The following is a 14048-nucleotide window of genomic DNA, read 5'->3' as shown; positions in this document are numbered from 1 at the left end:
ACTCAGCTGCAGCAAACAAACCGGACCAAGACAAATGCTGTACTCCTCAGCCATGAGTCTGTGTGTGTGGTGGCCAGGGCCCCAGACAGAACAGAAACCAATACAGATGAGAGAGAAGGGAAGGAAACCAGAGTATTGCAGAGAGCGTTGGAATTTTATTTTAAAACTTAACAGCATGAAGACGCTGCACCTATGAGACAGTGTAAGCTGGCTAGTTACAGGTGAGACTTGTTTAAACTCTATAAATTATGAATAGGGTCAAAAAGTACACCAAGAGAAGGATTGGAAGAAGTGAAAATGTTCTCAAAGACAGAAAAAGAATTCAAAAGAATGATGGGGTTGATAGAGAGCTGGCTCACTTGTCAAGAGGACTGGCTACTCTCGCAGAGGAGCTCGGTTTGTTCCAAACTCCTCAACCACATGTAGCTCCAGCTGCAGAGGAACCGACGGCCTCCTCTGGCCTCCACAGGCACCACTATGCACGTGGTGCACGAACATACATACAGGCGAGATGTTCATGCACATAAAATCTTTTTGTTTTTGGAGTCAGGGTTACTCCGTGTACTTCTGGCTGTCCTGTAGGCCAGGCTGGCCTTGAACTCAGAAATTCACCTGCCTCTGTCTCCCAAAAGATGGGGTTAAAAGCGTATGCCACCACTGCCCTGCTAAATACTTTTTAAGTGGATACTATCTGCAGTGTAGGCGAACAGAGTTTCAGAAAGAAAAACAGACAAATTTGAAAAAGAGAGAATGATCAGAGAAACACTTCCAGAAATCTAAAAAGTAAATGTTGAGATTAAAAATCCCTGGTGAGAGTTGCAACTCAGTGGGAGTCCTTACCTAGGCGCAGGAAAGGCCCCAGAGAGCAGACAGAAGCGAGGAGAGGAGGAGGAGGAGATCATGCCAAAAGTGCTCACCGAGAGGCTGGAACGGTTCAGTAGTAGAGCCTGTTTTTAGCGCCCTTGAGGCCCTGGGTCAAATCTCCAACATCAGATATAAAAAGAGCTCTCTCATTCTCCACTGGAATACTGAGGAGAAGAGGGGGCTCCCACACCAAGCAGAACTGCATACATTTGTTCAAAGACTGGGTGCAAACACATTGGTGCAGCCCCGCCTGTAAAAGCTAAAGCCCACTGCAGTCAAAAGCCCATCAACGCTAAAATTGGGCAAATTAATTGTAGCATGTTCATGTGTCGGATCGGGAATGAATGAGTTGTGTGCTCTGGGTGAATCTGACAGGCTTAATGGGAAATGAGAGACAGGAGCAAAAAAGCATGTTTATGATTCCACGTCTACAGAAATTCAGAAGCCGAGCAGCAGACCCATAATGCTGGAGATGATTGACAGTGGTTAGTACTGGGGTTGCGTGGTGGCTGCTGCAGGCTCCTGGTAGCTGTCTATTACAGGAGCCCATTGCTTGTTTTTGTAAAAAAAATCCATCAAGTCGCTAGTTATGACCTGTGCTCTCGCCTGTAAGCATGTGCTTTTTCAATAAAAACCACACTTTTTAAAGTTCAACTCATGGTGGTAAAATTTAGAGCCACTTACAAAAGAGACTCTCAAAGCTTTGGGTGCAGCCGGGTAGGGCAGCTGAGTAAAAGCATCACAGCAGAATAAAGGGCACGGGGGAAGAAGGGGGAGAGAATGAACGAACGAGTGACTTAGAACCTTGTAAAGATGATCCTGGAAACCGAAAGACAGGAGCTGAGTTACACCTCACCTACCAGGGCACCAGTAAAATAAGGGTATTTGGTAAGAGACAGTAAGAAATTTACCACATTTCTGAGGAAGCTTCTTGAAGGCCTATCACCAACATAAGAGGATGTTCAAAGAGCCTAGGGAACAGGGAATGGTGGTGAGAGGCTCTGCGGTGGGTGTGTACATGGTGGAGCAGGGTACCAGAGCTTCTGAGAGGTGACCCCTGCGTCCACAGGAAGTGAGGATTCTTCTAGAAGGCCTTCTGATAGGTAGCGTGTGGGAACCTAGGCAAATGGAAAGCAAAAACGATCGCCATTTCTGGTAAGAAAACAGAGCAAGGAATGCTATGATGGATTTCCCTGAATTTATAAAAGCTATGCATTTTCAGTAGAAAACAGTTTGGTGTTTTTATAAAATAGAAGGCGAACATGGTTAATGAGCTGTCTGGTTTCACATCAATTGGCCCATTCTGGAGTCCTTTGGGAAGGAGCACCTCATTAAGAAAATGCCCCACCAGGTTGACCTATGGACAAGCCTACGAGCGCATTTTCTTTATTGATGTGGGAGGGCCCAGTCACTGTGGAAAATGGTGTCCCTAGGCAGGTCCTGGGTGCCGTGAAAAAGCAGATCAAGTGTAGAGAGTCTTTCTCTGTCCCACCAGCCCGCTCCCAAATAATAAAAGACACAGAGACTTATTAATTAGGAAGGCCCGGCCTTAGCTTAGGCTTGTTCCACTAACTCTTAAAACTTACATTAACTCATATTTGTATTAGTCTACCTCCTACCATGTGGCCTATACCTGTCTCCCATTCTGTGTGTTCAACTTGCTCAGCATTACCATGGCGTCTCTCCCGTGCCTAGATTCATCATATCCTACTTTCTCACTCTCTGTCCAGAAGTCCCGCCTATACTTCTGCCTAGCTACCGGCCATTCAGCTAAACCAATCACAGCAATATATCTTCCCACAGTGTACAAATATCCCACAACTGAGCAAGCCACAGTGAGAGTCCTGGGGAGTGAGCCGGTGAGCAGCCTCCCCCATGCCTCTGCGTTTCAGTTCTTGCCTTGAGTTCCTTGACTTCCCTTGAAGGTAGAATGTGAAATCATAAGCTAAGATAAACCCTTCCTCCCCAAATTGCTTTTCTTGTTTTGTTTTGTTTTCTTTCTTTTTTTTTTTTAAATCACTGCAATAGGACCCTAAGACACCTGCTTCCTTGAGACAATCACTGTGGCCGTACTTAGGCCTTACATATACCCTAAAAACCTAAGTATACTTGCATGTTGCATACACAATGCTATAAGATAAACAACTTTTTAAAAAAGATTTAAGATTTATTTTTTATTTCGTAAGTGTTTGCCCGCATATAGGTCTGCTAACCACATGTGCAGTGCCCACAGAGGCCAGGAGAGGGTATCGGATTCCCTAGAAATGGATCCATAGACAGTTGTCAATCACCTTGTAGATGCTAGGAATTGACACCAGGTCTTCTGCAAGAGAAGCCAGCACTCTTAACCACTGAGCTATCTTGCCACCCTCCCACAACAAAATTTTAAACATATTAGCTCTATCCCGAGGGCAATTTGTCATGCAAATGTACACTCTTTACAGTTTGCTGTTTCCACTTTTAAAAATGTGTGTGTGCGTGTGTGTGTGTGTGTGTGTGTGTGTGTGGGCAGGACAACTTTCTGGAGTCAGTTATCTCTTTCCACCTTTACGTGAGTCCTAAGGATTGAACTTGGGTCATCAGGATTTTGTTCACTGAGCCATCTCCCCTGCCCCATTGTTTCCCTTCTATAGGTAGAGGGACGGATGTGTAACTTCACAAGTGGGTTCCGGTCAGCCCCAGGCAGCCAGCATAACCAGTGCACAAGTGCAGTGCAGTTGAAACTGAGGGGACATCATAGACTAGTCCTTTGGTGGGTAAATATGGTCTCTCCCTCCCACACTTCAATATTTCTCTTCTGTACTTACGTTCCTAAGAAGGGAAGCCGTGGGATGGGAGTGCCTTGCTGTGTTCCTATTATGCGGTAGAACTCTCTTTGCTGCTTTCCCTCTGCCTTTACTGGTTAGCGAGTGGTCAGTGACCTAGCGTCACCCGCCTCACAGCCATCTGCAGGAAGACATCACTTCGGATGTTGCTGGTGATGGGGGTGGAGGTAGTCAGAGCGCGTGCGTGCCCTGCAGCACACTAAGCGCGCAATTTGGAACCTGGTTCTGAGACCTCTGACAAGTGTTGCCAGTTCCGGTGTAAGGTGACCAGAGCACATAAACTCACCAGTGCTGACTTGCAATGGCTGTTCTCAGCGTTAAATAAAACCTAAAAGTCATGAGCGCCTGGCTTGTTTTTCAGTTGTTGCCTGCGAAGTGGTGTGGGAGGAGCAGGCAGGTTTGGAGTCTACTACAGAAGGCGTCCATTGTTGGGGCGAAGAGCTCAAGTCTTTCGAAGTTAGACACGTTGAACTCTAAACCTGACTCTATGACCTCGAGAAGGTCGATTCCTGAATCCGAATTCCTTAAAGGGAGTAGGAAGAGGGTACCATACATTCTTGCTTGTGACTACTTAATGGCTGTTAAGAGGCCCAGACAGGATAAAAGTTTGAGACTAACTTGTGTTTTACAGCCAGCTCCAGCCAAACTGGAGTCTCAGAGCTTTAAGGTGGGGGAGGGGGGAGAAGGAAGGCAGGGCCGGTGTATTGTGGGGCACAGGGTCCAAGCTGAGTTCAAGTTAGCTGGCCTGGCTTCTTTCCCATCGCTGTGTATCACGGTATGTTGGAGCCTTCTTTTCCGTCTGCCCTTCAGAGTGGCCCAGATGTCAAGGCGACACCGACTCTGGAGAGGGGTCAGGAACACAGTCAGCTCACCCTCATTCCGTGCCCTGCTGCCTGCCAGCAGACCCCAGAGGCAGCACTCCCTCCCTGGCTTCAGGCTACACTTGGGGTGGGGCGGGAGCAGCCTTTCACTAGGGAAAGCAGGATTCCTTCTTTGCTGTCTGAAGGGCAAGATGAGAAGCTGAGGGCTCTGGTCCTGGCCTCACCTCTGGCCATGCCTTCCTCTCTCTGGGGAAAACAAAAAAGTCCTCTTAGAATGGAGCTTCATTTCTTGAAAATGGAAACCAAGAGATCCAAGCCTTGGGTCCAGCAACTGCCTCCCCAGAGGCTGCCTTCCTTTCTTGGCTCACTTTTCAACTTCCTCCCCTACCTCCCTGGAAAGGAAGAAGGTAGCTGGTTCACATGGGTCCCTGCATCCAGTGGGGACCCTTGAGCATCCAGGCACAACAGTGCAGGCTGCAGGTTAGGAAGGCCATCGCTCTGTCACAGTCAAAGAACATAGGCAGATAGTGTTGCAAACACAGCCAGACATGGACAGGCAATGGTGGCAGAGACTTCAGCTGATCATGATCTGAGATCCCGACACAAAACAGTGCCAGGTGCTTCTAGAAAACAGCAAGGGAACTAAAGATAACCAGGAAGGCCGTGTGCGGTGATGGACCATGGACTTTGGGGTCAGAGAGGCCAGGAGCCCTGGGCTGTCTCTGAGTAAGTAGAATCGTGGCAGTCCCTGCTCTCCTCCTGTATTCGGGTGTTGCTACGAGCCAAATGTCCCATTCGTCGTAGATAGCATCTCCCAGCAGAACTATAGAGCAGGTCTATTATTATTCTTGTGTTATAGGTGAAGAACCTGAGCCTAGTTAAATGATGCACCTACAGGGAACCCAAATCTCATTTCTCTGATGAGTCTCTCAGCCTTCATTGCTCCTCTACAAAATGAGAATTACACACACACACACACACACACACACACACACACACACCAGGGCTGGAGAGATAGCTCAGCGGTTAAGTGCACTGACTGCTTTTGCAGAGGACACTGGGTTTAGTTCCCAGTGCCCACATGGCAGCTCACGACCATCTCTAATCCAGTTCCTGCAGATCTAACACTCTTCTAGCCTTGGAGGACATGGCAGCTCATGGCACACATGTATACATGCAGGCAAACATGCATGCACATAAAAGAGATCTAAAAATATACATTTTTTAGATGCTGTCTTAGGCTGTGATTGCAGCTTAGTGATAGAGCACTGCCTGGCTTGGACAAAGCTCCAGGCTCAATTCATAGCTCCATGAAAGAAAGGCTACTACTAACTCTTGAAGTCGGAAGAATGGTGAATAAACCCCATGAATGCCAGTAGGTGCTCTGTGGGTGTAAACAGATTTTTGGGTTTTTTTCTCTCTCCCGTGGGTCAGGGTCTTTTCCTCCTAGTACAAGGGAGAGAAAACCTGGAAGCCACCAGAGTATTCACTAATGTGACACCATGGATGATGCCAAGTAGCGCTTAGTGACTGGGGTGATGTTCTGAAAAGTTTGTCATCCGGCGACTTTGTTGTGTGACAATCACCGAGTATACTTATGAAAGCTAAGACACTCACTGCACTGGAGTCTTATGTGGCAGTCATCCTGTCCGGTTGTTGTGTATCATTTGAGTAGCTGGGTACAAAGATGATGGCGTGTGTACTCCTGAGATGCTGCGGTGAAGGTGGGCGTGGATGTGGGTGCGTCCTGATGACTCTCGGGCAAACCATGGCACAGAGTCCTGAAGCCGAGAAAGATTCAGTAGATGGTGACAAGATGTTACATAGCTGCTACAACCTTTATGAAAATAAGACAAAATAGAAAGTCTTTGCAATATTAGGTTAATAAAGCCCAAACTGTACATGCACAGATTACACTATCTAAAGTATAGACAGGAGACATGGAAGGGAACTGGAGAGTTTAACGTTCTCTGGAAGTGGTTGTGTCATGCTGTGGTGTGGCCAGTGAGGACAAGGTAAGCGGAAGGCAGCTGGTGTGGATGCCTTCCAGCCCCACCAGTGGGCGTGGAGGACCCACGCCACACTCCTATACTCAGGGCGGAAATGTATCTTTTGGAAATATCCCGAAATGAGTATCAGGCTTCGAGAGCTTTGCCACACGCTGATAGCTGTGGTTGGGATGTGGTTTCCATCTATCCCCCAAAGCTCCATGTTCTGAAATTTCATTCCCACTGTGAGGTATTAAGCGTGTGAGAAACATCCCAGCTACAGTGTTCAGAGGTACGGTCTTGGGGAAGGATTAGGACTAGTAAAATCATCAGAGTGGAGGTCCCTTTGATAAATCCTTGTGGCAAAGAAGAGGGAGCAAGAGCAATTACTACACACACACACACACACACAACTGACTGTTGCCATATGATACCCTGAGCTGTCCCAGACATTACATGTAGAGAACATCTCTACATGTCTGTGAACCCTTGAACCTCCAAAGCTAAGTGAACCACTTTTGTGTACAATGTCACCCAGACTTGGGTATTTGATGCTCGGAATGAAAACCAGGCTACGACACTGACCTATTTTGCTCTGTAACGCTAGCAAGGTTTCATAGTCCTGCAATTCGAAGTTGCCTTTCCAAGCGAGGCAGGAAAGCTCCTGGCAGCAGCTTCAGGCCTTGCTCAGCCGGTGTCAGGCAACGTGAAGATTCTGCACTAGAATAGAGCTGTGGTGCTTAATCTCCAGTGAGATTATTTCATAAAATATTGATTTTTACTTTGCACGGAAAGAAGATAGGTCATGAATAGAAAATGTACGCAAGAGCGAGAATTCTTCGGTTCCCTTAGTCCATAAGCATGCAAAGTAATGAATGAGGCTATTTCACAAAACAAGACTGACTTCTACCACCCCGCTGGGAGAGGCAAGAGCTGGGAAGTCATTCTTCCTTGGTGTTCCCATCCTAGGAACTGGATGTTCCAGGAGCCTTTCCCCATGGACTGTGCAAGGAAAGCTGCAGACGATGGATGTCCTCCCCACACCACCTGTAGGCTCCTCTTTCCCTTCCTCTCCATCCTGCTCTTCTCCCTCCCCCCTCCTCTTTCCTCACCTCTGCCCCTGCCTTGCTATACCTGGGGTTTTAGCATATTCCTGTGCTGCTGCAGACCAGCGTGTCCCTGAGGTATGGCTGTCTCCAGCAGGAAGCAGCAAGGTCACGATGCCTGAGAAGGCCCGCAGTTGTGTGTCCCCTGCAGCAGTCCTGCACCAAGTCTCCACCTTCCCTTGGATTCACTGTGACTCTGACCTGCCTGCTCCGGAGCCGGAATAGCAGGGTAGTGCGAGGGCAGTGCTCCCCGAACCCCGATCCTGGTTATAGTCTCATTCACATTCTGTGGCTAACTGAGCTGTTTTGAGCAAGCCAGCAAATTATTCTTGATGTTTGCTTCCTGGAGAAACACTGAAAGATCTTGTAAAGATCAAAAATGCAGGAGGGGGAAGTGTGAAGGAGGGGGGGACTTAAAAAAAACTAAATGCAAAGCAACAATTAAATAGCTACTGATTCTCACCCACGTAGATGAATAGACTAGGAAGACAGAAAGCAGGCATGGTGGAGCACCGGTGTAATGCCAGCATTGCGAAGCCGAAGCAGGGGAGTCTCAAACTGAGGCCAACCTAGACCGCATAGGAAATCTCAAGCCAGCCCCCTTGTTCACCCCACTGACAAAAAGATAAAAGTAACAGTCAGCGGGCAAGGTTTGAGGAAGCTGGAACCTGTATACTTTGCTGGTAGATGGTGCCACTTTGCAACTGGGTGTGACAGCATGGTCACTCCTGGACACATACCTATTTCAAACTCAGCTGCACAGAGAACTGGACATGGATGTATGTGTACTGCATAACCAACCCGAGTGTACATCAGGTGAGGAGCTGCCGCATCTTTGCACATCTCGGGTCCAGGAACACCGACTGCAGGCAGTGAAGGAGTGAAGAAAGGACAGATAGATATACATTCAGAAAAGCTGGGATGGGATGGCATGTGCTCGCGCTAATGGAGCACCCTGGAGCTGCAGGGTGTTCATTAAACCCCGTTGCACAGTGAGGCGGGATGGTTGCGTCCAGCTGAACAGAGGCTGTGTTATTACACACGGGCAAACTGGTGTAGTCTTCATACACAGCTGGGCGAGGAAGGAGGCAGCAGGAACAGTGCAGTGGGGCAGCAGTTGTCAGGCCAGAAGGGAAGGAGGAGATGAGGGTGGACACTTTCTGACACTGTCAGCATTCACACTCGGACCTGAAGAAGGCTTTGCCATCCCCCGAGTCTCACCCAGGGAAGGTTTTACCACTCCCATGGGGCTGAGACTTTGGGGTCTAACTCAGTGGTTAGAGCACTGGCTGCTCTGCAGAGGACCTGGGTTCCAGCATCCATGTGGTGGCTCAGCACAGCCTGTAGCTCCAGTTTCAGGGACTCTGGTTCCCTCTTCCGGTCTCCTCAGGTACTCTATGTATGTAGTGCGCATACATACGTTCAGGCAAAACATCCATACACATTCAGGAAAAATAATTTCAAATGAAAAAAAATACAAATGCTCATATATTCAGCAACAAACATGAGCCTTGACAGCATGATGCTAAGTAAAAGAAACCAGTCACAAAAGATCCTGTGCTAGGGTTCCATGTACAAGAACTATCCAGAACAGACATAGCTGTAGAGATAAGGAGATCAATGGTTGCTAGGGGCTGGGAGGGGAGGAACGGGTACCAACTGCTCAGAGGCTCAGGATGATGATGTGGCCAGATTGATTTGTCAGTGGACTCTGGATGTACTGAATACTGAAGTTTGCACTTTAAATGGAGAAATTACAATTCAGGGCACAGCTTGTAATCAAAGATGTCTCACAACCTGTTGACCAGGCCACAGGTGCCCTCACTCTCAAGTTCATGACCGTCAGAGATACCAGTGTCCAAACTCAGACACTACATGTTAATTGCTTGAAATAAAATGCCAGAAGGAAGAGTACAGTGCATCCTTTATTTTTAGTGTGTGTATATGTGTGTGTGCACACGCGTGCATGTGCATGTATGCACAGGGGCCAAAGAGTGTGCAGAGGCCCACAGAGTCCAAAAGAGGAAACCAGATTCTTAAGAGCTGGGGTTCCAGTTGGTTGTGATCCACCTGACTTTGGGTGCTGGGGACTGACTTTGGGTCCTCCGGGAGAACATTCTCTCCAGCTCATGGGGTAGTTCTTTAATCCCTGAGAAGCAGGTGCTTATGGAAGAAGAGGTAGGGAGGAATGACGAGTGGTCACATGTTTGGCAGCAGTCTTAAGCAGGAGCCAAAAAAAAAAAAAAAAAAAAAATGGGCTAGGAAAGGGTCCAGCCACAAGCACGTTAGAGACTTCAGAATATCTTCAAGCCGTGCTGCCTCCCAGACGCCTTTGGCGACACAAAGGATGAATCAACAGCAGGAACTGAGTCACAGGAGCGACTCAGCAGGCAGGACTGTGTGAGAACAGCTGGAGACCAGAGGGACTGTCTACATTCCCCTTTGTGTGTGCAGAAAGGAAAGGGAGGGAAGGAAAGGGAAGAGGAGGGGAGGGAAGAAAAGAAAGGCAAGAGTTTGGCAGAACCTGATGCAAAGAGCAGTTCCAGAAAGCGTGGAGTCAAAAGGGTGGTGCAAGAAGGCAGCATCTGTGTCTACCTGGCAGCTCGTTTTCCTCTCTTAGTCTTGCCCCTTGCAACCTGTCAAAGGTCGGACTTTTCTTGCCGCAGGTGGCGTCAGTCTTAGGATGGTTCGACTAATGGTTTCTCAGCTTCACCCTGGCGTGAAGGTGATCGGCGCTTGGAAGCAGTCATACTTCAGCTTTTGAGTTTTGATCTTTTCCCAAGCAGACATCCTGCAGGATGATGCTCTTCTGAGGTAGGGGTAGCTGCGGCAATCCATGGCTTCTGGTCAGCCTTGTGCTCCCGAGAGAATGTTAGGCAACATTGAATTACTCTCCAAGCTCTTCGGCTGGGAAGTGACTGGGCCAGGACTTGCACCCATCTGACTTCAGAAGACCACGCTGCAGGCCACCATCATGTCTGAAGGAAATGCAGTATTGGAAGCCAGCGTAGTGATATGGATGCAGGAGGACCATGAGTTTGAGCCCGGCCCGGGCTCAGAGAGAAATCTTGTCACAAACAAATAGCAATGATAATAGAAAAGAAAGAGGAAGTTGAGGAGGAGGAGGAAAGAAAGAGAAAAGAAGATGGTAGACAGGGATGGTACGTGAGAGGCTCAGATGGCTGGGCATCCTCAGGCTCAAACAGTCCACTCAGCCAGTTGTGTTTCTCGTGTGGCCCACAGAAAGCCAGAGTGACCATGAGAGTGTAGTTACGGCTTCCGGCTTTCTCCTGTTGGTTCTGCTAATGAGCTGCCAACCAGTCAGGTCTATGTCCTCAACCTTTCTCCCAGAAGGCTCTCAGTCTAGGTCTCCTCCCTCCCCTCTCCCCTCGCACACTCCTTTGTCCCTCCACACTACCCCTTCCCTTTTCCTTCTCTCCCTCACTCATAGAAACTGAACCTAGGGCCTTAGACATGCCAGGGAAAAAGTCTCTTTTGGCCTGTCCCCAGTTCCCTTTTCCTTTTTATTTTGAGACAGAGTCTTGGATAAATTGCCCAGTCAGGTCTTGAACTTGCCACCCTCCTCCTTAGCCTTCTGAGTAGCTGGTCTCCAGCACCAGGCCTCTGATGGAAAACCACACAGGATTTGAGACACAGAAACACCAAATGGTAGATCTTAGCAGTTTAAACTTTAAAAAGTTCCCAGGGATTGGTGCTCACCAAAACTGCATGGGTCCCCTCCCTACTGAGAGATTCTTCAAGAGGAGGAGAAGCTCAGTACCTCAAAGCTAGAAGGGAAGCCTTCCTGGACCAAAAGCACCATCAAAAGCTGGGAACATCCCAAAAGTGCAGACTTCTGGGTGCTACCACGGCACCCTCCACAAGACATTTCCCAGAACACCCTGAAACCCGCTAGAGTCTGAGCACCTCCCTCCGAACTAAAGCCTGAATTTGGACAGGATGCCACATTTACCTTTTGTTTTGGAAAGAAGATTACAGTTCTGTTTCAGCTTCAATAAAAAAAAAAAAGTTTGTTTTCACATTTTGCATACATAGGCTTCCTTTGAGAGTTTATAAATTTAGAGGAACAAAAGTTCTAACCTAGTATAATATTCTCACCCTCCTACATTTCTTATTTCTTTTTAGACAGGGTCTCTATGAAGACCTGGCTTGTCTTGAACAGAGATCCACCTACCCCTGTCTTCTTCTGAGTGCCTGATTACAAGCAGGTCACTGCACTTGGCTCTTTTCACCTTCTCCTTCTTCTTCTCCTTCTTCTTCCTCTTCTTCCTCTTCCTCCTCCTTCTCCTCTTTCTTCTTTCTTTTCTTTTTGTTGGTGGGAGGGATTGATACAGGGGACAGGGTTTCTCTGAGTAGCCCTGGCTGTCCTGGAACTAGTTTTTATAGTCCAGGCTGCGGTCAAACTCAGAGGTTCACCTGCCTCTGCTGGGTGCTGGGATTAAAGGCGATCGTCACCACCACCCTGCTCTCTCACCCTTCTTTTTGTTTTTGTTTTTGTTTTTGTTTTTGATTTTGATTTTGTTTTTCGAGACAGGGTTTCTCTGTGGTTTTTGAGCCTGTCCTGGAACTAGCTCTTGTAGACCAGGCTGGTCTCGAACTCACAGAGATCCGCCTGCCTCTGCCTCCCAAGTGCTGGGATTAAAGGCGTGCGCCACCACCGCCCGGCTCTCTCACCCTTCTTAACATGGACTAAAGTCATTTTTTCTCATAAATTCACCAGGGACCAAGGCTGTAACTCCCTGACACAGTGTTTGCCTCACAGACTTCAGGCCTCATGCTTGGGGGGAGGGCATGTGTGTGTGTTGTGTGAGCTCTTGTCAGCCTTAAGTATTCTCTGGATTCATTTGTGAAACGCTGACCAAGGTGCCAGAGGCATTTCTGTGTGTATGTATGTATGTATGTATATGAATATGTGTGTATGCATGTACATGTATGTGTGGGTATGTATTTACCAATGCACAAATAGATAAACTAGAAAATGCCTGGGGTATTTATTCATTTCGCTGCATAGGCATTTTTTGCTGCATGGGTATATTTTCAACAGCTGTCAAAGATCCCTTTTTCAGTCTATTAGCTTGTTTAGAAACTGAACAGAAAGCTGATGCCACCAGTGACAGAGGCCGGAAGCGTGTCTCCAGCTCTTGGGGTGTCTTCATGATTTCTGAGGTGCTCCTTTCTCTGCAAGCCTTTGAGTCAGTACTCACTGGGGATCAGAGAAGGGTTTGTTCAGGCCAGCGTTCCCTAAATGGTTCTCTGGCAAGATGTCAAAGGGTGTTTCTCCAAGAAAAGGGTCTGTGATAAATGTATTTCAGAAATACTGCCTTAAAGAAACGAAGAGCATAGACTTACCTGGCAGGGGCGGTGCCCTGATCACGAAGGCGGTTTTCCCAGGGCGAGGCTCCTCCCTTGCACTCCCGATGCACCAACTCCCGCGATTTCACCAGATGCGGGAAACTGCATAATTTGTGATGGGGGGAATGACGGTGATAATGACTTGTTCAAACCTTCCCCTAAAAAGAAATTTTAATTTAAAAAATGGAGTCATATCATGACCTCTTAGGGTCCCTCTCCCATCCCCACCCCTTTTTGGTTTCTCTGTGTAGCTTTGGAGCCTGTCCTGGCACTCGCTCTGTAGACCAGGCTGGCCTCAAACTCAGAGATCTGCCGCCCAAGTGCCAGAATTAAAGGCATGCACCACCACCGCCCGGCGGTTTTTTAATATAGTAATACACACTGCACACCTCTGAGAGTGGGTATGTAAAATAGAGCATTTGTCAGCCTTTTTTTTTTTTTTTTTTTGGTTTTTTGAGACAGGGTTTCTCTGTAACTTTGGTGCCCGTCCCGGAACTAGCTCTTGTAGATCAGGCTGGCCTCGAACTCCCAGAGATCCGCCTGCCTCTACCTCCCGAGTGCTGGGATTAAAGGCGTGCGCCACCACCGCCCGGCTAGCCTTTTTTTTTTTAAACACAAGCTCGGTGTGTAGCCTTGACTGGTTTGGAACTCCCTATGTAGACCAGGCTGGCTTCAAATTCACAGATCCACCTGCCTCTGCCTCTAGAGAGCTGGGATTAAGGATGTGCACCAAGACACTTGGCAGCCAACTTTAAAATTTTTAAAATTTTTTTTAATTTGATGTGTATGGGTGTTTGCCCACATGTATGTTTGTGCACCTGTGCGTACAGGGTCTGAGAATGTCGGGTCCCCGGGGCTGGAGTTACCCATGGATGTGAGCCTCTGTGTGGGTGCTGGGAACTGAACCCTGGTCTTCTGCAAGAGCAGTCAGTGCTCTTAACTGCTAAGCCTCCTTTCCAGATCCTTAGCTTTTTTTTTTCTGCTTTTTTTATTTATTTAAAAAGAAAGAAAGGACAGCATCAAAGCGCTGTTTCTAAGAACGTTTTTCAGCACTGACACGGGAACAAGTGA

The 14048-nt window shown here is 47.9% G+C and overlaps 1 non-coding gene across 1 annotated transcript; it reads left to right on the top strand.

Annotated features, from left to right (window-relative positions):
- The first annotated feature begins 12966 nt into the window (after nucleotides 1–12966).
- On the top strand, nucleotides 12967–13137 carry LOC121465190. Its single transcript, XR_005976622.1, has one exon. It is a non-coding gene; the product is annotated as a U1 spliceosomal RNA (small nuclear RNA).
- Nucleotides 13138–14048: the final 911 nt, after the last annotated feature.

The sequence above is a fragment of the Microtus oregoni genome, unplaced genomic scaffold (assembly GCF_018167655.1).
Source record: "Microtus oregoni isolate MIOR12 unplaced genomic scaffold, Mior012 000029F_ref0000214, whole genome shotgun sequence".
In the NCBI taxonomy this organism is placed as follows: domain Eukaryota; kingdom Metazoa; phylum Chordata; class Mammalia; order Rodentia; family Cricetidae; genus Microtus; species Microtus oregoni.
The sequence above is the reverse complement of the archived record's forward strand: the minus strand, read 5'-3'. Positions and strand labels throughout refer to the sequence as shown.